This window comes from Loxodonta africana, chromosome 12 (genome assembly GCF_030014295.1).
Source record: "Loxodonta africana isolate mLoxAfr1 chromosome 12, mLoxAfr1.hap2, whole genome shotgun sequence".
In the NCBI taxonomy this organism is placed as follows: Eukaryota; Metazoa; Chordata; class Mammalia; order Proboscidea; family Elephantidae; genus Loxodonta; species Loxodonta africana.
Genome location: NC_087353.1, coordinates 34,366,975 through 34,392,322, shown reverse-complemented (window position 1 = coordinate 34,392,322; position 25,348 = coordinate 34,366,975).

Below are 25,348 nucleotides of genomic sequence, written 5' to 3'. Positions count from 1 at the left end.
CGAGCTGAGTGCATTCAGGCAAGAGGATTGCTGGTGGAGTGGGGTGCCTTCAGGCACTTAACAGCAGAGCAAAAGAGCTGTAGCACTTGCCCGATCATTGCCCAGCAGTGGAGCCAGGCCCAAGTGGCTCCCAGCCTGGGCGCACAGCCAAGAAGCACAGCCAGCCTGCAGGAATGGCAGAGAAGGAGCTAAGAGCTCTCTTGGTTGGAGGCTGTCCTGATTGACAAACTGTACCCTGTCTCCAAGTTTTTCCTGTTACTTCCAAGTTGATCCTGTTCTTGAGTTGTAACCTATTACTTCCCTAATAAACCCGATAACTGTGAGTGAGTATAGTCTGTGAGTTCTTTGTAGCTATTGCAATGAATTGTGGAACAGAGCAAAGAAGTAGGGAGTGCTGTGGGGAGGACAGCTGGTGTCAGAAAGGGTAAAAAGGGTGGAGAGTGGAGATATGACTGACCTCCACCTTATAGGAATCAGCTTTGAGCTGATCCTGATTCTCATCCCTCCTCATGAATTTAGATGGCTCCAGACACTAGCAGCTTACAATGGCATAATATGAAAGGTATAATACAAAAACAAACGGCAACTGAAAAATAAGAAGACAAATGATCTATTTAAAACATTGGCAAAGGCTTGTATATGCCAAAGAAGATGGTCAAATGTTTTCACCAAAGATATGCAAATGGCTAATAAGCACATGAAAGGCTGCTTCGCAATTTCAGTCATTAACCAAAACCAAGCCAAACCCCCCCATTGCCATCGAGTTGATTCCAACTCATAGCCACTAGGGAAATCCAAATCAAGCCCACAATGAGATACCCTTACACACTCATAAGAATTGTTATAATCAAAAAGTCTCACCATACCAAGTTTTGGGACAGTTGTGGATAAACTGGAACTCTCATACATTGCTGGTGGAAATGTAAAATGGTTCAGCCACTTTGGAAAACAGTTTTGCAGTTTCTTAAAAAGCAAATATAAGCTTACCATGTGACCCAGGAACTCCACTCTTGGTAATCTACCCAAGAGAAATGAAAACATGCTCACACAATGATTTGTACACAAAACTTCATAAAAACATTTTTTATAATAGCCAAAAAGTAAACAATCCAAATATTCATCAAACGGCAAATGGATAATATAACAAAATGTGTTATATTAACAGCAGTTAAAAGGAATAAAATACTGACATATACTACAATATGTTGTTGTAGTTGGCTGCTGTCAAGTCAGCCCCCAATTCATGCAGCTGCATACAAAATGGAACGAAACAGTGCCTAATTCTATGCCACACTCATGATCAGTTGCAGATCGCACCATTTTGGTCCACTTGAGCCATTTTTATTGGCTGATTTTCAGAAGTAGATTCCCAGGCCTTTCTTCCTAGTCTGTCTTAGTCTGGAAGCTCTGCTGAAACCTGTTCAGCATCACAGAAACACCCAAGCTTCCACTGACAGTCAGGTGATAGCTGGGCATGGGGTACATTGGCTGGGAATCATCCCATGTCTCCAGCACGGAAGGCAACAATTCTACCACTGAACTACAACACGCATGAACCTCAAAAACATTATGCTAAGTGAGAGAAGCCAGACTCTAAAGACTACATTAACAACAACAACAGAAAGTTGCCCCTGAGTTGATTCCAACTCATAGCGACTCTACAGGACAGAGTGAAACTGCCCCATAGGGTTTCTAAGAAATCGCCAGTGAATTCAAACTGCCACCCTTTTTGGTTAGCAGCCAAGCTCTTAATCTCTGAGCCACCAGGGCTCCAAAGATTGGATATTGTATGATATATTGTATGATTTCATTTATATGAAATGCCCAGAAAAAAAATTTATAGGGACAGAAAGCAGATCAGTGGTTGTCTCTGGTCGGGTATGGGTTGGAGTGGAGATTAACTACAAATTAGCCCAAGGGAAATTTTTGGCCCGATAAAAAAGTTCTATAGCTGTATTATGATACCAGTTGCAGAATTCTAGATGTTCAACTTCAAACCTCATCATTAATCCATTTCGATAGATTCAGACTTAGGAGCCCAGATATGGTCTTACACAAGAGCCAAGAGCTAGACTTTTAAAACAATATCAGTAACACTAGAATTTAACCTCAATGTTGAAAACAAATTATTATTTGTAAATTAAATCAACATTATTTGAAACCATGCAAACAAGAGTTTTGTAGATTTCCAAAATATTTAATTAACATTTTACTTCTTTCTGAAACGACATAGGATAAAATAGAAGGTAGCTATGTTTCAAAGCCAGTTAAGGTCACTTCGGCATCATTCATTGAGATCCTAATGAATGGCAAAGGGCTGTGCGTGTTCTGGTGATTCATGTGTCAACTCTCCTAGGAAAATACTTGGCCTTGGGCAAAATACTTGGCCCCTAAGAGTTCCTATCTCTGTAAAAAACAGATTGAATGAGAAAACATATGAACCATACAGAAGGCACTTAACAAATGTGCCTTTCCACTGTATTTCCAAAATAAGGGGGAAGTGGAGGACATATCGTCTTGCGGTTTCAATAATTGTGTGCGTGTTTTAAGAGAGTTGCAAGTGAATGCTGGCTTCATTTCTGAGATTTCAAAAAAGTAACAGATGTTCTTTGAATAGAAACCTGCTAGTATAAGCCATCCAAAGTGTCCAACCAGGTAAATGGAATGAATCATGATTGACATTATTTCTAACCTGTGAAGTTTCACTGTTGCTTTTCAAATTTGGAGCTTTGTTTCTGAAGAGAGGCACAACAAAATGTTGAGAAGCTATTCCTCCCAAATTCACAAAGCTGTCTGGGGTTTTTGGAAGTTCCTGAGGGTCAGAGCTCCCAGGATGGGAATACGAACAATAGGCAAGACACCTGCAGCAGACAGAGGTGACGCGAAAGACCCTAGGAAGGGGAAAAAGAGAATTGCCTAGCAGATCAAGGCACAGTGAAGACTCTGAAAAGAGATGCTAATGCCCATTAAACACAATCGAACAAATAGTTTCTGAAGCTTTAATTGTGCCAAGAGCTATTCCAGGATCCAAAGACACAAAGTCAAAAATAAGACCTGGTCCTTGCCTTTAAGAGCTTCACAGATGTGTCAAGGAAATACAGATGTTAAAAAATAATTGTGTATGTAAGAAATACAGTAATGGGAATATGTACAAGGAAGGAATAGTCACTTTTCCTTTATCGTTGTTGTCAGGGGCCATCAAGTCGATTTTGACTCATAGTGACTCCATGTGTCAGAGTAGAACTGCCCCACATGGTTTCCTAGGCTGTAATCTTTACAGAAGCAGATCACCAGGCTGTTCTCTCGTGGAGACACTGGGTGGGCTTGAATCTCCAATCTTTTGGTTAGCAGCCAAGTGTTTAACCATTGTCCCACCCACTTCTCCTTAGGCCACCCAGTTTTTTAAAATCCTAGCAATCAAAAAGGACTTTTATGCATCAAGCAAAACTCTCAAAACCTTGGAAGATGTAGAGCACCCACACCAGCGGCACATGACTGGTTAGGAAGAAGAGGATTTCTTAAAAATAAGAGGGTGCACTTCCCAGAAGAAAAGCCAAATGTGTGAAAGCAGAAGTATCCATTTCCACTACCTTGTTTTTCCTTTAATTTTTTATCCATCTTCCTTCACATGTCTTGAATCCTATCCTCACGCCTACATTCAATCCTATTGCAATTCTCCTCCCTCCCTCCACTCACACAACATGTATCTGTTTTCAAAACAAGGGTTGTGGAAGCAGACGGCATCATGCCATCTAGATTCTGTGTACTTTGGGAACATTTTTTTAGGAGATCACAAAGGATTGAATTGCCTCTAAAGGGGAGAGGCCAAAGAGGCAATATTGGAGGAGTTGGTCAAACATTAAGAAAATGGAGTAAACGACACATTTTGTAATAAGAGAGGCTTCTGAAGTGATCTAGAGACATAAAACTCTCTTGACAGATATTTTGAGTAATCAAATTTCTTTACGAAGTGTAGGCTCTGAGTGCTTCTGATAACACATTACATTTAATCATTTTTTTCCCTTTTATACATAATGGTACATTAGCCATAAATGAAGAATAGTAGTGATTATCTTCCCAATGAAATATGGAGTAAAAACAATTTCTGTAATCCCAATGTCTTGTTTGTCTATAAATAAGACAAGCACATGTGGAGGCATGTGAGTTGAGGAGGGTGACAGGAAATGCCAATCAATTTTATTCATAAACACAGTTTAGATGCAGACCCTGCATAATTTAGACTCTCCCATGGCTTACTACTTCAGCAAGCAAGCATGCTTTCTGTTGCATTACCATTTTGATTGAATGAGCAGGGTCAATAATGTCACTTTTTCTCATCCAAGGAAGGAAAATTATTCTGAATCCAATCATCAATCAATGTATGTAATCAGCCTGTTTAAATATCAGGCTCTCACACCACTGGCTATTCTTTAGTTCGGTCTCACTTGTTAATCCTACTGCCTCCCCAGTACAGTGTTAAAAGGTCAGTTAGGACTCAGCATGTGCTCCGCTATTATCAAGATTATGGCAAGGGATTCATTTGAGAAGTTATAGAGACTGCAGTCTGAGACCTCTAGTATCTGCATTCATTTGCATATAATTGTTTATCCATTACTTTGCCATACCATACAGCTACACCATTTTTCTATAATTTCTGGAGGTTAATGGCTTTTCCTCCTCTTGTAAATTCAAAGTCAACACAAACTGACACTAAAGTCAAGAAAATGTGCTTTTCAGAGTGCTGTAACAACAGTTGGCAGTCTGTACATTGTGAAAAATGTATTTGATCAAGGAGCTTTTTCTAGCATCATGCCTATGCATCCACACTGATTTCCTTAAGAAATAAAAGAATTAATCCTCATCTTCCATTTAGGGTGGAAACAGTATAAGACATCTTACAGCATACAAATCTCTCTGACTTAGCCTTCACTCAGCCTTTTGTGCAAGCAAATATAATTACTGAGAAAAGGGAGGAACAAAAGAGCAGATTTTGAATCTCTCCCTGAATGGCCAGAATAATCAGCAAATGGCTGGAGATGAGTAGATTTCAATTGCAGCCATCACATTCTTGAATCCCCTCACTAGACACAAGTGATAGGCAGATTTGGACTGTGGGGCAAGATGGAGGGATGTGGTTGGTCAATCACCCAACACTCTTTGGATTTGTATCCCTGGTATACAAACAATAGACTTTTCCTTCCTTCGCTTTCAACAATTATATATGGGTTGTGTATGTCTTAAGATTCTCCAGAAAAATGTTATATCTAAAAATGTTTCAACAAAATACCTAAATGCTGGATAAAACTGGCATTTATTAAAATTTATTTTTAAAGTGTGGCTAAAATAGAAAACAAGAAGGGCAAAAGTCTGATGCCAGAAATAGTGAGCTAGCACTGGAGCCAGAGAATGCTCTGAAGGCGTCCGCTAATATGTGGGGCCTTGATTCAGAGTTTTAATGGATTCCATCAAATCAGAAGGAAAGAGACATGATCTGAAGCCCTAGTATGGAGGGAGGAGGGGTCATGGAGCACCTAATAAACCTGGGACTATCTCAGGGCAGCACCCTTAGTGAGGGAAAAAAAAAAAAAAATTGCTCCTCCTCAAAGAAGACTTGCCTGTATAGGCATTGATTATGTATGTGTGGAATGAAAGACAAATGAAAAATAATTCAGAGAATTCCTAAACCAGAAGACTGAATCACCTGGTTTTGTGGCTGCAGTTCACACCACCTATGTGGCCTGAAAATTCTAAGATAAATGATCCTGAGTTTATTGGGTCTCGTGCAATCCAAAAACAAGCACACATGTTTTTTGCAAACATAAACTTTGAAGAGACATGAACTAAAAATAAAAAATAAAATAACACTAAGCAAGCACAGAAACAAGTTACATACAAATAATGCCAACAGAAAAATATAAACAAATTAGAAAATCAACCCCAAAAGGCTGTAGATATTAGAATCATCAAGCATTTTCCAGGTCACCTTGAAAATAGAATTTGAGGAATTATCCAAAAAGTAGCAGAGAGAAATGAAGAAAGGAAAGGTATAAAATTGAGGCGAAGTGTCAGAGAGCACAGAGTAGCAAGATCAATTACATCTAATAAGAGAACCGGGAGAGAATACAAAATAAATAAATAAAATAAAATAAGTAGGCAATATTTAGAGATACAATGATATAATAGGTAAAATTTTCTGGAGTTGATGAAAACAATAATCCTAAAATTCTAGACAATTAACAAACAAATCTCAAACAGAATAAAGAACAATAACTCAATACCGAGACAAACCTTAATGAAGTTTTAGAACTTCAAAACAGGCAAAGCATGCGAGATAAAATAGTTTAACTTTAGACAAAGGACAGTTAGACTAACAGCCAACTTTACAACATCAAAAAATGGAAGTCAAAATTGCTGTGAGAAAAAAAATTCAATTTAGGTTTGTACACCAGTAACACTATTATGAAAATACGGTGAAATAAAGACATTATCAGACAAATAAATATTGAGAAATTTTACTAACAACAGACTCTCACTAAGAATACGTAAAGGAGAAAGAAAAGGATCCCAGAAAAAAAAATCTAAGATGTAAGAAGGAATTGTAATCAAGGAAAATGTCATGCTATAAAAACATGCTATAAATCTAAATAACAATTTTTCTTTCAAGAAAATAACATTAACTTCTAATTTGTATGAGGAAAAAATAGAAAAAAGAACAGCAAAAGCAGAGCAAGGAGAAGCTCCAAAATAAGATGATAGAAAGAAATCTGCATATATGATATTCATACTCAATGTTTATGTATTACTCTCAAAGTGAGGCAAAATTTGTTGAACTGAATTTGAAAAAAATTCCAACTATATTTTGTCTTCAAGAGACACATTGGAAGCAAAAGTTCTTAGAAAAAATAAAACTGATAAACCTCTGGCAAAATAGATTATGAAAAAAAGAGAAGACACACAAATGACTAATACTAGGATTGAAATTGTAGACACAACAAAGATTTTAATAGGTAACAGTCTATTATAAAATTTGTGTGACAAAAAAATGGGAAACTTAGGTAAAACAGAGGCATTCTAAAAAAAGAAATAGAAATCACAAAACTTTACGTAAGAAGTAATTAACAATGAATTGTTTATTAAACATTAAAACGATCCAAGGAAATATTTTCTCAAAAATAAAGCCATCAGGCCTCTTTGAGTTTAGAAGCATGTTCTAATAACAAAAACTAAAAAGATATGAAAGAGTAAGAAAAAGGTACTTTTGTATCTTTACATATTTTCAAGGAACATAAAAACAACCACTCCCACTCTTTGGAAACCATATGGGGACAGTTCTACTCTGTCCTATAGGATCACTATGAGTCAAAATCAACTTGATGCAATGGTTTTTTTTTTTTTAACTTCACGAGGGGGAAGGAGAATCAAGATCAATAGCCCCAGTAGGTGGGGCCAAGATGGCGGAGTAGTGAGACGCTTCCTGTGGTCCCTCTTACAACAAAGACCCCCCCCCAAAAAAAGTGAACAGATTGTATGACAATCTAGGAGCCCTGAACATCGGAGGCAAAGTTGAGATATTAGACTGAGCAGCAGAGTGAGGGAGAGACAGTTCAGAAGCAGCGAAGAGATGCCAGGCCTGACTCAGTAGAAAACAGCACCCTGCAGGCTGGATCAGCTGGCGTTGTGGTGAGGCAAGCAGTGGCATTTGGGATAAGTTTTCCACATTGGAAGAGACTGAGCAGCAGAGTCTGCTCAAAGCTCCAGAACCAGCAAGAAGCAGCACTCAATCAGCAAAAGATAAGTACATGCGTCTAACCTACTGCACAGATCAAAAAATACCCCCATTGGGAAGAACCTCTCTCCAAATCTAACTGCCCCTCCCCACTCTGCACCAGGTCTGGGCCATCTTCAGCAATTGCCACATCCCCTGGACCAGAAGTAGGACTTGAAGTGCATCCTTAGCCATTCTCTTGGCTTTTGAAAGAGAACAAATTGGCAAACAGGAAAAAAATAATCTTCCAGCTCCCTTAAGCCTCGGAACTCAGGGCAGGCACAGCTCCTTTGCCTAGGCATACACATAATGGGTCCATGGACTTTGAATGCCTTTCACCCCTGCATAGATCTCAGCAGGCCCATTTCAACAGCATAGGCCCTCATTAGCACAGTACAACAGGGTATATACCTGAAGCTTAATTTCAACTGCATCTGCTATAAGGTGGAGTGGCAAGTTTGTGACATTTGACACCACTCTGCCCATTAAAAAGGGTCATCACCTACCCACATCAGGGGCCTGGGGACTGGTGGCTCCACTTACACCACCTAGCTACCCACAACAGGGGCTCAAGAATAAGCGGTGCCTCCTAGTCCTTACAGCTGTCAACATTGGGTTCCCATGGTCCAGCTGCAAAAGCCACCCACCTATAAGGCTCTAGGGAACAGGGACGCTCTTTCCTCCCAGACATTCAGGGGCAGCTGTCAGCCCCCTACCTTGCACAATGCATGACCTCTGCCTGCAGCCAGGTACCTGTGCCTACTCCAATCACCCCTGCCCATCTAGGACTGTAGGTGAGAGCCTGCACCACACACTTGGTGACCAAGTACGTGGACACCTGAGCTGAATCCATACAAGAAAAGTAAACAGACTTCTGGGCTTACATACTTAGTAACAGCTTTAACCACCTGGTGACAGGACGTGAGATCTTCAAAGGCATGAATAATCAAACTAGCTCACATGAGCAACCTATTTGGGCATTTCCAAATATATATATATATATAATAACTTCTTGATGGCTTGGAGACAACAGTCAATATCAAATCACATAAAGAGGCAGACCATGAGAGCCTCAGTAAGCAGCCAAAACAAAGATTCAAGAAACCTTGCAGAGGAAGATAATTTCTTGGAAGTACTGGAGGTAAAATTCAAAAGATTAATATACAGAGCTCTTCAAGAGATCAGGAAGAAGATCAGGCAAAATGCAGAACAAGCCAAGGAACGCACAAGACAAAACAATAGAGGAACTTAAGAAGGTTGTAGAAGAACATAATGACAAATTTAACAGGTTGCAAGAATCCATAGAGAGACAGCAAACAGAAATCCAGAAGATTAACAATAAAATTTCAGAATTAGGTGATTCAATAGAAAGTCACAGGAGCAGAATTGAGGCAATGGAAGTCAGAATTAGTGAGATTGAAGATAAAGCACTTTACACCAACTTATTTGAGAAAAAGCAGATAAAAGCATTTAAAAAAATGAAGACACCCTAAGAATTATGTGGGACTCTATCAAGAAGAACAACCTTCGAGTGATTGGAGTACCAGAATGGGGGGAGGGGAGGATAACAGAAAATACAGAGAGAATTGTTGAAGATGCTGGCAGAAAATTTCCCTAATATTGTGAAAGATAAGAAGATACATATCCAAGATGCTCATTGAACCCCACACAAGGTAGATCCCAAAACAAAGTCACCAAGACATATTATAATCAAACTTGCCAAAAACAAAGATAAAGGGAGAATTTTAAGAGTGGCTAACCTAGAGATAAACAAAAAGTCTCCTACAAAGGAAGTCAGTAAGACTAAATTGTGACTACTCAGCAGAAACCATATAGGCAAGAAGGCAATGGGATAACATATATAAAGCCTTGAGGGAAAAAAGAATTACTAGCCAAGAATTATATATCCAGGTAAACTGTCTCTCAAATATGATGGCAAAACTAGGGAATTTCCAGAGAAACAGAAGTTTAGGAAATTTATAAAAACCAAACCAAAATTACAAGAAATACTAATATTGATTTTCAGTTAGAAAATCAATAACATCAGATAACAAACCAAGACTAGAACACAGGACAGAACAAGCAGCTATCAAACCAGATAGGGAAGTCACAAATAAATCAAAGCTAAAACACTGAAAATAGGGAAACAGAGACATCAATATGTAAAAGTTGACATTAAAACAAAAAAGAGGGACTAAACATGTAGTCATAGATCTTTCATATGAAGAGAAAATCAAGGTCAATACAAAGAAACGAAAAATTGGTTTACACTTAGAAAAATGGAGGTAAATATTAAGGCAACCACAAAGGAAATTAACAATCCTACACATCAAAATAAAAAACATAAAGACTCAGCAAATACAAAATCAACAACGACGAAAAGAAAATACATAAAGAAAAGCAACTGAGCACAGGAAATCAAGTGGAACAAAGAAACTGTCAACAACACACACACATAAATACCTCAAAATGACAGCACTAAATTTGTACCTATCAGTAATTACACTGAATGTAAATGGACATAATGCACCAACAAAGAGACAGAGTGGCAGAATGGATAAAAAAAAACTTGATCCATCCATGTACTGCTTACAAAAGACACACTTCAGACTTAAAGACGCAAATTAATACTCAAAGGATGGAAAAAAATATATCAAGCAAACAACAATCAAAAAAGAGCAGGATTGGCAATATTAATCTCTGTCAAAATAGGCTTTAAAGTCAAACCCACCACAAAGGAAAAGGAAGGACACTATATAATGACTAAAAGGTCAATACACCAGGAAGACATAACCATAATAAATATTTACATACCCAACGACAGGGCTCCAAAATACATAAACTATAACAGCATTGAAAAAAGAAACAGCTCAACAATAATAGTAGGTGTCTTAGTCATCTAGTGCTGCTATAACAGAAATACCATAAATAGATGGCTATAACAAAGAGAAGTTTATTCCCTCACAGTTGAGTAGGGTACAAGTCCAAATTCAGGGAAAGCCTTTAACCCTCTGTTGGCTCTTGAGAAAGGTCCTTGTGATGCATCAGTCTTCCCTTGATCTGGGAGCATCTCAGCACAGGAACCTCAGGTCCAAAGGACTTGCTCTGCTGCTGGCACTGCTTTCTTGGAGGTTTGAGGTCCTCACATTCTCTCTGCTCACTTCTCTTTTATATCTCAAAAGATATTTGCTTAAGACACTATCTAATCTTGTAGACCTCATCAATATAACTCCACTAATTCATCTTATTATATCATACTGCCAGGATTTACAACACACAGAGAAATCACATCAAAGATAAAATGGTAGACAATCGTACAATCATAAGGGAATCATGGCCTAGTCAACGTGACAGATATTCTTGGGGGACACAATTCAATCCACGAAAGTAGGAGACTTCAACACACCACTTCCAGTGAAGGACAGAACATCCAGAAAGAAGCTCAATAAAGACACAGAAGATCTAAATACCACAACCAACCAACTTGCTCTCATAGGCATATACAGAACACTTCACACAGCAGCAGAGAAGTATACTTTCTTTTCCAACTCACATAGAACATTCTCCAGAATAGGCTACACATTAGCCCATAAAGCAAGCCTTAACAGAATCCAAAGTATCGAAATATTACAAAGCATCTTTTCTGACCATGAAATCATAAAAGTAGAAATCAATAACAGAAAAAGCAAGGAAAAAAATCAAACACATAGAAAATGAACAACACCTTGCTCAAAAACTACTGGGTTATAGAAGAAATTAAGGATGGAATAAAGAAATTCACAGAATCAAATGAGAATGAAAACATATCCTACCAGAACCTTTGGGACACAGCAAAAGAGGTCAATTCATAGCAATAAATGCACACATCCAAAAAGAAGAAAGCACTAAAATCAAAACATTAATCTCACAACTTGAACAAATGGAAGAGAGCAGTGAGAGAAGCCCTCAGGCACCTAAAGAAATCAAATAATAAAATTAGGGCAGAATTAAATGAAATAGAGAAAAAAAAAATTGAAAGAGTTAACAAGACCGAAAGCTGGTTCTTTGAAAAGATCAACAAAATCAATAAGCCACTGGCCAAACTGACAAGAAAAACAGGAAAGGAAGCAAATAACCTGAATAAGAAAGGAGATGGGTGATATCAGAACAGATCCAACTGAAATTTAAAGAATCATAACAGAATATTATGAAAAATTATACTTTAACAAATTTGAAAACTTGAAGGAAATCGACAAATTTTAAAAATGCACTACCTACCTAAACAAACACAAACGGAGGTAGAACGACTAAATAAACTTATAGCTACAGAAGAGATTGAAAAGGCAATTAAACTCACACACACACACAAAAAAAGCCCTGGCTCTGATGGCTTCACTGGAGAATTCTACCAAACTTTCACAGAAGGGTTAAAACCATTATTACTAAAGATATTTGAGAGCATAGAAAAAGATGGAGTACTCCCAAACACATCCTATGAAGCCAGTATAACCCTGATACCAAAACCAGGTAAAGACATCACACACACAAAAAGAAAATACAGACCAATATTCCTCATGAATACAGATACAAAAATCTTCAAAAATAAATTCTAGCCAATAGAATTCAACAACATATCAAAAACAATAATTCACCATGACCAAGGGGATTCATACCAGAAATGCAGGGGTGGTTCAACATTAGAAAAATGATCAATGTAATCCACCACATAAATAAAACAAAAGACAACAACCACACAGTCTTATCAATTAATGCAGAAAAGGCATTTGACAAAGTCCAACAACCATTCATGATAAAAACTCTCAGCAAAATGGGAATTGAAGGAAATTTCCTCAACATAATAAAAGGCATTTATACAAAGCCAACAGCCAACATCATCTTAAATGTAGAGAGTCTGAAAGCATTCCCCTTGAGATCAGGAATCAGAGAAGGATGCCCTTTATCACTACTCTTATTCAACATTTTGCTGGAGGTCCTAGCTGGAGCAATTAGGCTGGATAAAGAAATAAAGGGTATCCAGGCTGCCAAGGAAGAAGTAAAAGTATCTCTATTTGCAGATGATATGATCTTATACCCCCATGTGTCTGTCAGTTTGTTGTACTGTGGGGGCTTGTGTGTTGCTGTGATGCTGGAAGCTATGCCACCGGTATTCAGATACCAGCAGGGTCACCCATGGAGGACAGGTTTCAGCTGAGCTTCCAGACCAAGACAGACTAGGAAGAAGGACCCGGCAGTCTATTTCTGAAAAGCATTAGCCAGTGAAAACCTAACGAATAGCACCAGAACATTGTCTGATATAGTGCTGGAAGATGAGCCCTCCAGGATGGAAGGTACTCAAAAGATGACTGGGGAAGAGCTGCCTCCTCAAAGTGGAGTTGACCTTAATGACATGGATGGAGTAAAGCTTTCAGGACCTTCATTTGCTGATGTGGCATGGCTGAAAATGAGAAGAAACAGCTGCAAACATCCATTAATAATTGGAACCTGGAATGTACGAAGTGTGAACCTAGGAAAATTGGAAATCATTAAAAATGAAATGGAACGCGTAAACATCGATATCCTAGGCATTAGTGAGCTGAAATGGACTGGTATTGGCCATTTTGAATCAGACAATCATATAGTCTACTATGCTGGGAATGATAACTCGAAGTGGAATGGTGTTGCATTCATCGTCAAAAAGAACGTTTCAAGATCTATTCTGAAGTACAACGCTCTCAGTGATAGGATAATATCCATATGCCTACAAGGAAGACCAGTTAATATGACTATTATTCAAATTTATGCACCAACCACTAGGGCCAAAGATGAAGAAATAGAAGATTTTTATCAGCTGCTACAGTCTGAAATTGATAGAACATGCAATCAAGATGCATTGATAATTACTGGTGATTGGAATGTGAAAGTTGGAAACAAAGAAGAAGGATCAGTAGTTGGAAACTATGGCCTTGGTGATAGAAACAATGCCGGAGATCGAATGATAGAATTTTACAAGACCAACGACTTCTTCATTGCAAATACCTTCTTTCACCAACATAAACGGCGACTTATACACATGGACCTCACCAGATGGAACACACAGAAATCAAATTGACTACATCTGTGGAAAGAGATGATGGAAAAGCTCAATATCATCAGTCAGAACAAGGCCAGGGGCCAACTGTGGAACAGACCATCAATTGCTCCTATGCAAATTCAAGCTGAAACTGAAGAAAATCAGAACAAGTCCACAAGAGCAAAAATATGACCTTGAGTATATCCCATCTGAATTTAGAGACCATCTCAAAAATAGATTTGACACACTGAACACTAGTGACTGAAGACCAGATGAGTTGTGGAATGACATCAAGGACATCATCCATGAAGAAAGCAGGAGGTCACTGAAAAGACAGAAAAGAAAGAAAAGACCAAGATGGATGTCAGAGGAGACTCTGAAACTTGCTCTTGAGCATCAAGCAGCTAAAGCGAAAGGAAGAACTTGTGAAGTAAAAGAACTGAACAGAAGATTTCAAAGGGCCTCTCGAGAAGACAAAGTAAAGTATTATAATGACATGTGCAAAGAGCTGGACATGGAAAACCAAAAGGGAAGAACACGCTCGGCATTTCTCAAGCTGAAAGAACTAAAGAAAAAATTCAAGCCTCAAGTTGCAATAGTGAAGGATTCTGTGGGGAAAATATTAAATGATGCAGGAAGCATCAAAAGAAGATGGAAGGAATACACAGAGTCATTATACCAAAAAGAATTAGTCGATATTCAACCATTTCAGGAGGTGGCATATGATCAGGAGCCAATGGTACTGAAGGAAGAAGTCCAAGCTGTTCTGAAGGCAGTGGCGAAAAACAAGGCTCCAGGAATTGATGGAATATCAACTGAGATGTTTCAACAAACAGATGCAGCACTAGAGGTGCTCACTCATCTATGCCAAGAAATATTGAAGACAGCTTCCTGGCCAACTGATTGGAAGAGATCCATATTTATGCCTATTCCCAAGAAGGGTAATCCAACCAAATGTGGAAATTATATAACAATATCATTAATATCACACGCAAGCAAAATTCTGCTGAAGATCATTCAAAAATGACTGCAGCAGTATATCGACAGGGAACTGCCAGAAACTCAGGCCAGTTTCAGAAGAGGACGTGGAACCAGGGATATCATTGCTGATGTCAGATGGATCCTGGGTGAAAGCAGAGAATACCAGAAGGATGTTTACCTGTGTTTTATTGATTATGCAAAGGCCTTTGACTGTGTGGTTCGTAACAAACTATGGATAACACTGCGAAGAATGGGAATTCCGGAACACTTAATTGTGCTCATGAGGAACCTTTACACGGATCAAGAGGCAGTTGTTCAGACAGAACAAGGGGATACTGATTGGTTTAAAGTCAGGAAAGGTGTGCAGCAGGGTTGTATTCTTTCACCATACCTATTTAATTTGTATGCTGAACAAATAATACAAGAAACTGGACTATATGACGAAGAACAGGGCATCAGGATTGGAGGAAGATGCATTAACAACCTGCGTTATGCAGATGACACAACCTTGCTTGCTGAAAGTGAAGAGGACTTGAAGCACTTACTAATGAAGATCAAAGACCACAGCCTTCAGTATGGATTACACCTCAACATAAAAAAAAAAAAAAAATCCTCACAACTGGACCAATGAGCAACATCCTGATAAACGGAGAAAAGATTGAAGTCATCAAGGATTTCATTTGACTTGGATCCACAATCAACAGCCATGGAAGCAGCAGTCAAGAAATCAAAAGATGCATTGCATTGGGTAAATCTGCTGCGAAGGACCTCTTCAAAGTGTTGAAGAGCAAAGATGTCACCCTGAAGACTAAGGTGTGCCTGACCCAGGCCATGGTATTTTCGATTGCATCATATGCATGTGAAAGCTGGACAATGAATTAGGAAGGCTGCAGAAGAGTTGACACCTTTGAATTGTGGTGTTGGCGAAGAATATTGAATATACCACGGACTGCCAAAAGAACGAAGAAATCTGTCTCAGAAGAGGTACAACCAGAATGCTCCTTAGAGGCAAGGATGGTGAGACTGCATCTTACATACTTTGGACATGTTGTCAGAGGGATCAGTCCCTGGAGAAGGACATCATGCTTGGCAGAGTACAGGGTCAGCAGAAAAGAGGAAGACCCTCGACAAGGTGGATTGACACAGTGGCTACAACAATGAGCTCAAGCATAACAATGATTGTAAGGATGGCGCAGGACTGGGCGATGTTTCGTTCTGTTGTGCATAGGGTCGCTATGAGTAAAAACTGACTCAACAGCATCTAACAACAAAAACCACATGATCTTATACACAGAAAACCCCAAAGAATCCACAAGAAAGCTACTGGAACTAATAGAAAATTTCAGCAAAGCATCGTGATACAAGATAAACATACAAAAATCAGTTGGGTTCTTCTACACCAACAAAGAGATCATCGAAGAGGAAATTACCAAATCAATGCCATTTACAAGAGCCCCCAAGAAGGTAAAATACATAGGAATAAATCTAACCAGAGATGTAAAATACCTACACAAAGAAAACTACAAGACAGTACTTGGAAGAAAACAAAAGAGACCTACATAACTGGAAAAACATACCTTGCTCATGGATAGGAGGACTCAACGTTGTGAAAATGTCAATACTTTCCAAAGCAAGCTACAGACACAATGCAATCCTGATCCAAATTCCACTGGCATTTTTTAATGAGATGGAGAAATGAATCACCAACTTCATATGGAAAGGGAAAGAGGCCCCGGATAAGCAAAGCATTACTGAAAAAGGAGAACAAAGTGGAAGGCCTCACACTACGTGATTTGAGAACCTATTACCACCACAGTAGTCAAAACAGCCTGGTGCTGATACAACAACAGATACATAGACCAATGGAACAGAATTGAGAATCCAGACATTAATTCATCCACCTATGAGCAGCTGATATTTGACAAAGGCCCAAAGTCCATTAAATGGGGGAAAGACAGTCTCTTTAACAAGTGGTGCTAGCATAACTGAATATCCATTTGCAAATAATGAAACAAGACCCATACCTCACACCATGCACAAAAACTAACTCAAAATAGATCAAAGAACTAAATACAAAATCTAAAATGATAAAGATCATGGAAGAAAAAATAAGGACAACGCTAGGAGCCCTAATACATGGCATAAACAGAATATAAAATATTACTAATAATGCAAAAGTACCAATAGAGAAAGTAGATAACTGGGAACTTCTAAAAAATCAAACACTTACTCTCATCAAAAGACTTCATCGAAAGAGTAAAAAGACCATCTACAGACTGGAAAAGAATTTTGGCTATGAAAAATCCGATCAGTGTCTAATCTCTAAAATCTACAAAATAGTGCAAAACCTTAAAAAGAAAAAGACATATAACCCAACTAAAAAATGGGCAAAGGATATGAACAGGCACTTCATCAAAGAAGACATTCAGGCAACTAACAGATACATAAGGAAATGTTCACAATCATTAGCAATTAGAGAAATGCAAATCAAAACTACAATGAGATACCATCTCACCCCAACAAGGCTAACGTTAATCCAAAAAACACAAAATAATAAATGTTGGAGAGGTTGTGGAGAGACTGGAACACTTATACACTGCTGCTGGGAATGTAAAATGGTACAACCACTTTCAAAATCTATTTGGTGTTTCCTTAAAAAGCTAGAAAAAGAAGCACCGTAGGATCCAGCAATTCCACTCCATGGAATATATCCTAGAGAACAGACATATGCACACCCATGTTCACTGCAGCACTGTTCACAATAGCAAAAAGATGGAAAAACTTAGATGCCCTTCAATGGATGAATGGATAACAAATTATGGTATATTCACACAATGGAATACTACACAACGATAAAGAACAACAATGAATCTGTGAAACGTCTCATAACATGGATGAATCTGGAAGGCATTTTGCTGAGTGAAATTAGTCAGTCGCAAAATGACAAATATTGTATGAGACCACTATTATAAGAAGTCACGAAAAGGTTTAAATACAGAAGGAAACATTCTTTGGTGGCTACAAGGGTAGGGATGGAGATAGAGGGGTATTCACTAACTAGACAGTAGACAAGAATTATGTAAAAGGAAGGACAACACACAATGCAGAGGAAGTCAGAACCACTGGATTAAACCAAAAGCTAACAAGTTTCCTGAACACAACTAAACAGTTCAAGGGACACAGTAGCAGGGGCAGGGGTCTGGGGACCATGGTTTCAGTGGACGTCTAGGTCAATTGGCATAACAAAGTTTATTAAGAAAATGTTCTGCATCCCTTTTTGGTGAGTGGTGTCTAGGGTTTAAAAGGTACCGAGCAGCCATGTAAGATGCATCAAGTGATCCCAACTCACCTGGAGCAAAGGAGAACGAAGAACATCAAAGACACAAGGAAAATATTAGCCCAAGAGACAGAAGGGGCTGCATAAACCAGAGACTCCACCAGCCTCAGACTGGAAGAACTAGATCGTGCCTGGCTACCACCAATGACAGCACTGACAGGGAACAAAACAGAGAGTCCCTGAAGGAGCAGGAAAAAACTAGGGTGCAGAACTCAAAATCACGTAAAAAGACCAAATTTAACGGTCTGACTGAGTCTGGAGGAGCCCCGGAAGACATGGCCCCTTGACCGTCTGTTAGCTCAAAAAAAAAACCATTCCCGAAGCCAACTCTTCAGACAAAGATTAGACTGTACTATAAGACATAAAGTGATACTGGTGAGGAGTGTGCCTCTTAGTTCAAGTAGATACATGAGACTAAGTGGGCAGCTCCTGTCCGGAGGTGAGATGAGAAGGCAGAAAGTGATGGAAACTGGTTGAGTGGACATAGGAAAACCAGGGTGGAAAGGAGGAATATGTTGTCACATGATAGGGAGAGCAATTACGGTCACATAACAATGCATGTATAAATTTTTGTGTGAAAAAGTAACTTGAGCTGTAAACTTTCACTTAAAGCACAATAAAAAAAAAAAAAAGAAAGAAAGAAAAGGTTTAAACAAACAAACAAAAAAAGATCAACAGCCCAAGGCTGATTCCTGTGACGTCTGGAGGTCAGAGATGCCTCTACCCCATAGTCTTTTTTATCCATTCTGATACCAACCATTCCTCCCAAAACACTCTCCACTCCTCTGTTGGGTTTGAAAATTCATTGCAATGACTACACAGAACTCACAGATAATACTCACAGTTATGAGGTTTATTAGGGAAGTAACAGAATTCGGGTTCAGAAATGCTCAGGATACATACAGTTCTGAGATTAGGACAGCCTTTTCTTAATCATATCCACAGGCACATCTCTCTCTGGCCCCTTGGCCTCTGCTCTACTTGGGCAATTTATTACAAAGCTCTTTTAGCTCTGCTGATAAGTGCCCAAAGGCACTCCATTCCTCCAGTAAACCTCAGCCTAAAGGCGCTCAGCTCTCACATTCCATGGGTTAGTGATTCTAACTCTGCCACCAAGGGCTCAGAGGCACCCCACTCTGCCAGCAAGCCTCCTGCCTAAAGGCTCTCAGCTTTCTCACTGCCTGGACTGCGAAGCCCACTGCGGCATCTCCTGCCTGTCTTGTGGTTCTGCTTCCTCTGCTGCCACCATTTCTCTGCCACTGTATAGGGTGGCTATGAGTCGGAGTTGACTTGAAGGCAGTGGGTTTGGTTTTTTTGGTTTTGGGCTTTTTGTTGTCTCTTGCTGTTTGCAGTGTTAACAGCTTTCTCTCTGTCTCTTGGATCTAGGAGGTTCTCAGCACAGTCATTTTGAAGGAGTTTCAAAGACTATGGCTAGAAGAACCATTCCAGAAATAGGTCCACAAACCAAACTTAGCAATGGATTAAAAAATATAAAACATCATGATCAATTTGGGAGTACTGCAGGAATATAATTTTAAAATCTACTAATGTAAATATCACATCAGGACATTAAAGGAGAAAATCCATATATAATTATCTCTGTAAGTGCAGAAAGTGTATTCAGAACACCCAGTCTTAACTTAAAAACAAAGAACAACAAAAAAACCTCTTAACAAACTAAGAAAAAGAAAGAAAATGCCTAGCTCCTGATAAAGACTATCTACAAAAAAAACTTTGAATAGGCATAATTCTTACCAATGAAACATTGAAGCATTCCCTTTAAAAATTAAGAGGAAAGCAAGAATACCCACTACTGCCTTTTCTTTTCAACATGGTACTACCAGGGGTGATGGGTACAATAAGACAAGGGAAAGAAACTAAAAATATAAGGATATGAAGAAGAGAGCAAAAAAAAATGTCATTATTGCAGATCATACGACTGCCTGCATAGAGAACCTCAAAGAGTCTACAGATGTATTAGTATTAAAAAGAGCTTATCACTGTTTATAGATACAAGATAAATATACAAAAATCAGTGCATTTTTATACACCAGTAGCAAAGAGAAAATGCAATATTTAAAATGATCGCTTTTTATAATAGCAACAAAAATATAAGGTACTTAGGAATAAGCCTAATGAAAGGTGAATCCTTTATGTAGAAAATATGAGACTTGCTTGAAGAAATTGTAAAGAACAAGTAAGTAAAGATATATAACATATTCATGAATGGAAAGACTCAATGGCGTAAAGAGTCTGTAAAGATTTTGCCCAAATTAAAAAAAACAAACAAACCTGTTGCTATCGAGTAGAATTTCGATTCATAGCAACCCTGCCCAAATTAATCTATAGCTTAATTGCAATTCTAATCAAACTCTTAACAGAGACTCCAGAAGCAGAATACACACACACATAAGCAAACCGAATATATGAAAGATCTGGCATTGCCATTCAATTGGGATAATATCCATTTTTCAATGGATTTTGCTGGGAAGTCGAATATCTGTCCGGAACAAAAGAAATTGAAACCTTGACTTTTATCATACACAAAAACAAATCCTTGATAGATTAAAAAACTTAAATATAAAATACAAAATTTTAAACTATTTAGAAATCACTGAAAATATATTTCTGATTCCAAGGAGACAAGAATGTCTCAAGCAAAATATAGAAAGTATTAGCTCTAAAGCAAATGAGAGGTAAATCTGATTACATTAAAAAATTAGTAATCAATGAATTGGCATTAAATCCATACAAGATGCCATTTCACATCCTAGCACTTTCAGCTTCAGCATGGTCCACTTGTGTCTTCTCATTGCTTATAGCCACAAGAGAAGAATTTCTGGGTCACAAGATATGTACATACTTATGTCTTCTCTCTGTCTGGCCTCAAGGTTGGAGGGTGTGGCAAGAAGGGAGTTGCTCAACGTTACCCTGCAATGTCAGACTGTTTTCTAACATAGCTTACGGTGCCTGAAGGTTAACATTGTCCTGATCCTCACTATTACTTGGTATATTTTTACCATACATTATATGTTGCTGGTGAGTCACCACCAGTATCTGTCCTTAAGAAAAAGGTAAAGTGAATCAAATTCATCTTCCATTCCCACTTTCCTCACATACCCTTCCATACCCAACCCATCCCTTTTAGGTAATCAGTGTATGTATACTCCTTTCTCTTGTGTCTTAAAAAAGTTACTACCAGGAATGAGTCTGTTTTGACATCTTTGTACCGGGGGTGATTTTAAGCCTGAATGTTGTACTCTCTGCTTGGATGTAGAAAGGGAGGCAATGAATGAGACACCAGACCTATTTCAAAAAGCAACTCCCACAGAAGAGAGGAAAAGGTATCAGATTCTCTGCCTGGGGCACAAGTTAATTCTGAATGCAGGCCCCTAAAGTGGGAGAGATGAAGAAGCTTTTTACTTACTTTAAGCAGCTATCATTTAGTTAAATCAGAGTTTCCATTTTCAAATCTAGATTTATGCATCAATGAGAGGGAAAATTCTCCTAAATTCCAGCTATAGGTTAACTCTAAGTACTAGTTCTTGGTGTTTTGTAATTTGTCTTTTCCAGTGTCTCTACATATTTTAGTTAAAAATTGGGTGAATCTGCATGAGGGGCTACAGCCATACTCTGATGTAAACCTTAAGCTCTGTAGGGCAATTCCAATTTGGTCAGTGTCTTAGTTATCTAGTGATGCTGTAACAGAAATACCACAAGACTTTAACAAAGAGAAATTTATTTTCTCACAGTCTAGTAGGCTAGAAGTCCAAATTCAGGGCATCAGCTCCAGGGGAAGGTTTTCTATCTCTGTCAGCTCTGGAGGAAAGTCCTTCTTGTCAATCGTCCCCTGAACTAGGAGCATCTCCATACAGGAACTCTGGGTCCAAAGTATGTACTCTGCTCCGGTGCTTCTTTCTTGGTGGTATGTGGACCCATCTCTCTGTCTTTCTTATCTCTTGAGAGATAAAAGGTGGTACAGGCCACACCCCAGGGAAACTCCCTTTACATCGTATTAGGGATGTGACCTGGTAATGGTGTTACGATTCCACCCTAATCCTCTTTGACATAACATTACAATCACAAAATGGAGGACAACCAAAGAATTCTGGGAATCATGGTATAACCAGGTTTACGCATATTTTGGGGGACACAATTCAATCCATGACAGTCAATGAAGGGGCCATTTTACCTCTTGAAAGTGAATTGTCAACTCAAAGAGACTCCTGGACCATACAGGTTAATTCTCATCTTAAAACCAGTCTTCAGGAACACCAGAGCCTCTGGGCCACCTGCCAGCCTGCCTCCTCTCTCATTGCTCTTGGTAACCATATGATGTTACTTGGCCTTGTCACAAGGCTGCAGATAATACATAGTCTGCACACTCTAAAGAACTTTAAATGTTTGGTAGACATTGATAAACAGAGCACCCTGTTCTGTTTGCCTCATCAGATGAATACCAAAACCCTTGTCAAGGTGACAGAGCTATTAAGTGTCTATTCACACAGCAATCAGAAATTTGAGCATCAATCAGTAATCATAAAGTCAGGGGCATTTTCTCACAAAGTCAGAAATTCCGAGGGCTTTCAGAAGCTAATCAGCAGGCATCAAATAGACAATCAATCTAATTAGCTGCTCACATTCGGATGGCAATCAAAGCCACACAGTGAGCTTCATTAGCGATGATATTGAAAATCGTGATCTGTGCAGTATTCAGCTAGAAAATGAATATCCTTTTTTGTAAATAGGTAAGGAAGATGTGGCTGTACTGTGTGTACCACATGCCAGGTACCAGAAGCCTAATTGATGCCTATTTTTGCTTTTCTGTTGACCTAAAAATAAGAGGAAGCAATAGGGTCATTTACTATAGCTCCACCAATAGCACATCAGTGAACTTTGGGTGGCGCGACCTACCTTAGAGGAAAAGCAAGGCAGAGAAAGAGGTGGAGGAGGAAGACAATAATTCTGGAAGTTAATCACTGTTTATGAAATTGCCACTGGTTAGTGCTAAGTTCAACACCTCTGTACTTTCAAATCACACAGCTTTTCTACTATGAAACCCATTTTTTTTTTTAATTGTGCTTTAGGTGAAAGTTTACAGCTCAAGTTAATTTCTCATACAAAAATTTATACACATATTGTTATGTGACTCCAGTTGCAATCCCTATAATGTGACAGCACGTTCCCCCTTTCCACCCCCGGTTTCCCATGTCCATTCAAGCAGCTCCTATCCCTTTCTGCCTTCTCATCCTGCCTCCAGACAGAAGCTGCCCATTTAGTCTTGTGTAGTTACTTGAACTAAGAAGCACATGCCTCACGAGTACTATTTTATGTTCTATAGTTCAGTCTAATCTTTGTCTGAAGAGTTGGCTTCAGAAATGGTTTTAGTTCTGGGTTAACAGAGAATCCAGGGGCCATGTCTTTGGGAGTTCCTCTAGTCTCAGTTAGACCGTTAAGTCTGGTCTTTTTCATAAATTTGAGTTCTACCCTACATTTTTCTCCTGCTCCGTGAGAGACTCTCTGTTGTTTTCCCTGTCAGGGTGGTCATTGGTGGTAGCCAGGCACCACCTGGTTCTTCTGGTCTCAGGCTGATGGAGTCTCTGGTTTATGTGGCCCTTTCTGTCTCTTGGGCTAATATTTTCCATGAATCCCTTTTTTGAAAAAATGGCCACCAAAGCACTCCATTTGTAGGTATCTTGAGAACTCATCTCTTTGTCAATGTAAGACCATCACCACCCTCATCCTCTAAGTAACCATCTACCAGAAAATGTCAGCAGCATCGGTGGTAAAAGACTTACTCAGGCAGAGACTGAGTTCTTCTTCATAACCCAGAATGACAATGATGCATCAACGATTGGCCAGCCATTTTTAGGGTAACTTAGAGGATAGACACACTACTGTTCTCCAGGAACTCATATTACCTTTGGGTAACATTAATGAAAAAATAGAAAACAATTCTTTAAAATAGTACGTAAGGGCTAGATATTGTCCAACCAAATTGCATATTTTAGGATTTAAGAACTAAGCAGAGGAGAGATCACTGATACACAGAATGTCAGGAAAAACTCACAAGCCAGAAGTGGGCTGCTTTCAAAATTGTATATTTCTAAACTGCCAGTGTGTTTCAAAAGAATTGATACTCATTTTCAGTGACAGCTAAAATATATTTCAGAATCTGTTAAGAAATCATCACATAATATAACTTTAAGGTAAAAACAAATGAAGCCTCACAAGTTTGGTCAGCTTAGCGTGCCTCTCAGAGTCATATGTCATCCCCTGTCAAAGCTTCTGTGTTGACACATGTTTACAAATGAGAAATGTTAAAACATGTTCAGAGATACCATGCCATACATAACATGGGCCCAGCTGGACTATAATTTTCTTAAAGGGAAACCATCCAGTTCCCCACATCTTGGGGCATCTACAGCAGAATAGAACATACTGTATGTCTCAGTTATGAAAGACTATGTCAGGGGTGGAGGGTGGTGGTTGACTTTTAAGCACCCTGGTCCTTCGAGTTTCTGCTCTGTGGTCATCTCCTCTAAAACACCCTTTCTAACCCCTGCTACCTCTCTCATTGGTGTCCTATACATTATAACTTCATCCCTACTTCTAACTCCACCCATACATATAAGGTTTCTTATACATATTCATTTACATTTTTTCAATCTCCCTATTAGATTGAACCACCACCCATCTGTTAGTTTGTCCTACTGTGGTGAGTTGAGCATTACAGTGATGCTGGAAGCTATGCCACCAGTATTTCAAATGTCAGCAGGGTCACCCATGGTGGGCAGATTTGAGCAAGCTTCCAGGCTAGACAAACTATGAGGAAGGCCTGGCAATCTACTTCTGAAAATTGTTGTTGTTAGGTATCAGCGAGTTGTTTCAGACTTATAGCAAACCTATGCACAACAGAACAAAACACTGCCGGGTCCTTTGCCATCCTCATAAACATTGTGATGCTTGAGCCCATTGTTGGAACCACTGCATCAAACTGTCTTGTCAACGGTCTTCCTCTTTTTGGCTGGCCCTCTACTTTACCAAGAATGATGTCCTTCTCCAGGGAATGGCTCCTCCTGTTAACATATCCAAAGTACGTGAGGTGGCATCCTCACTTTTAAGGAGCATTCTGGCTGTATTTTTTCCAAGACAGATATATTCATTTGTCTGGTTGTCCATGATATATTCAATATTTTTCACCAATATCATTATT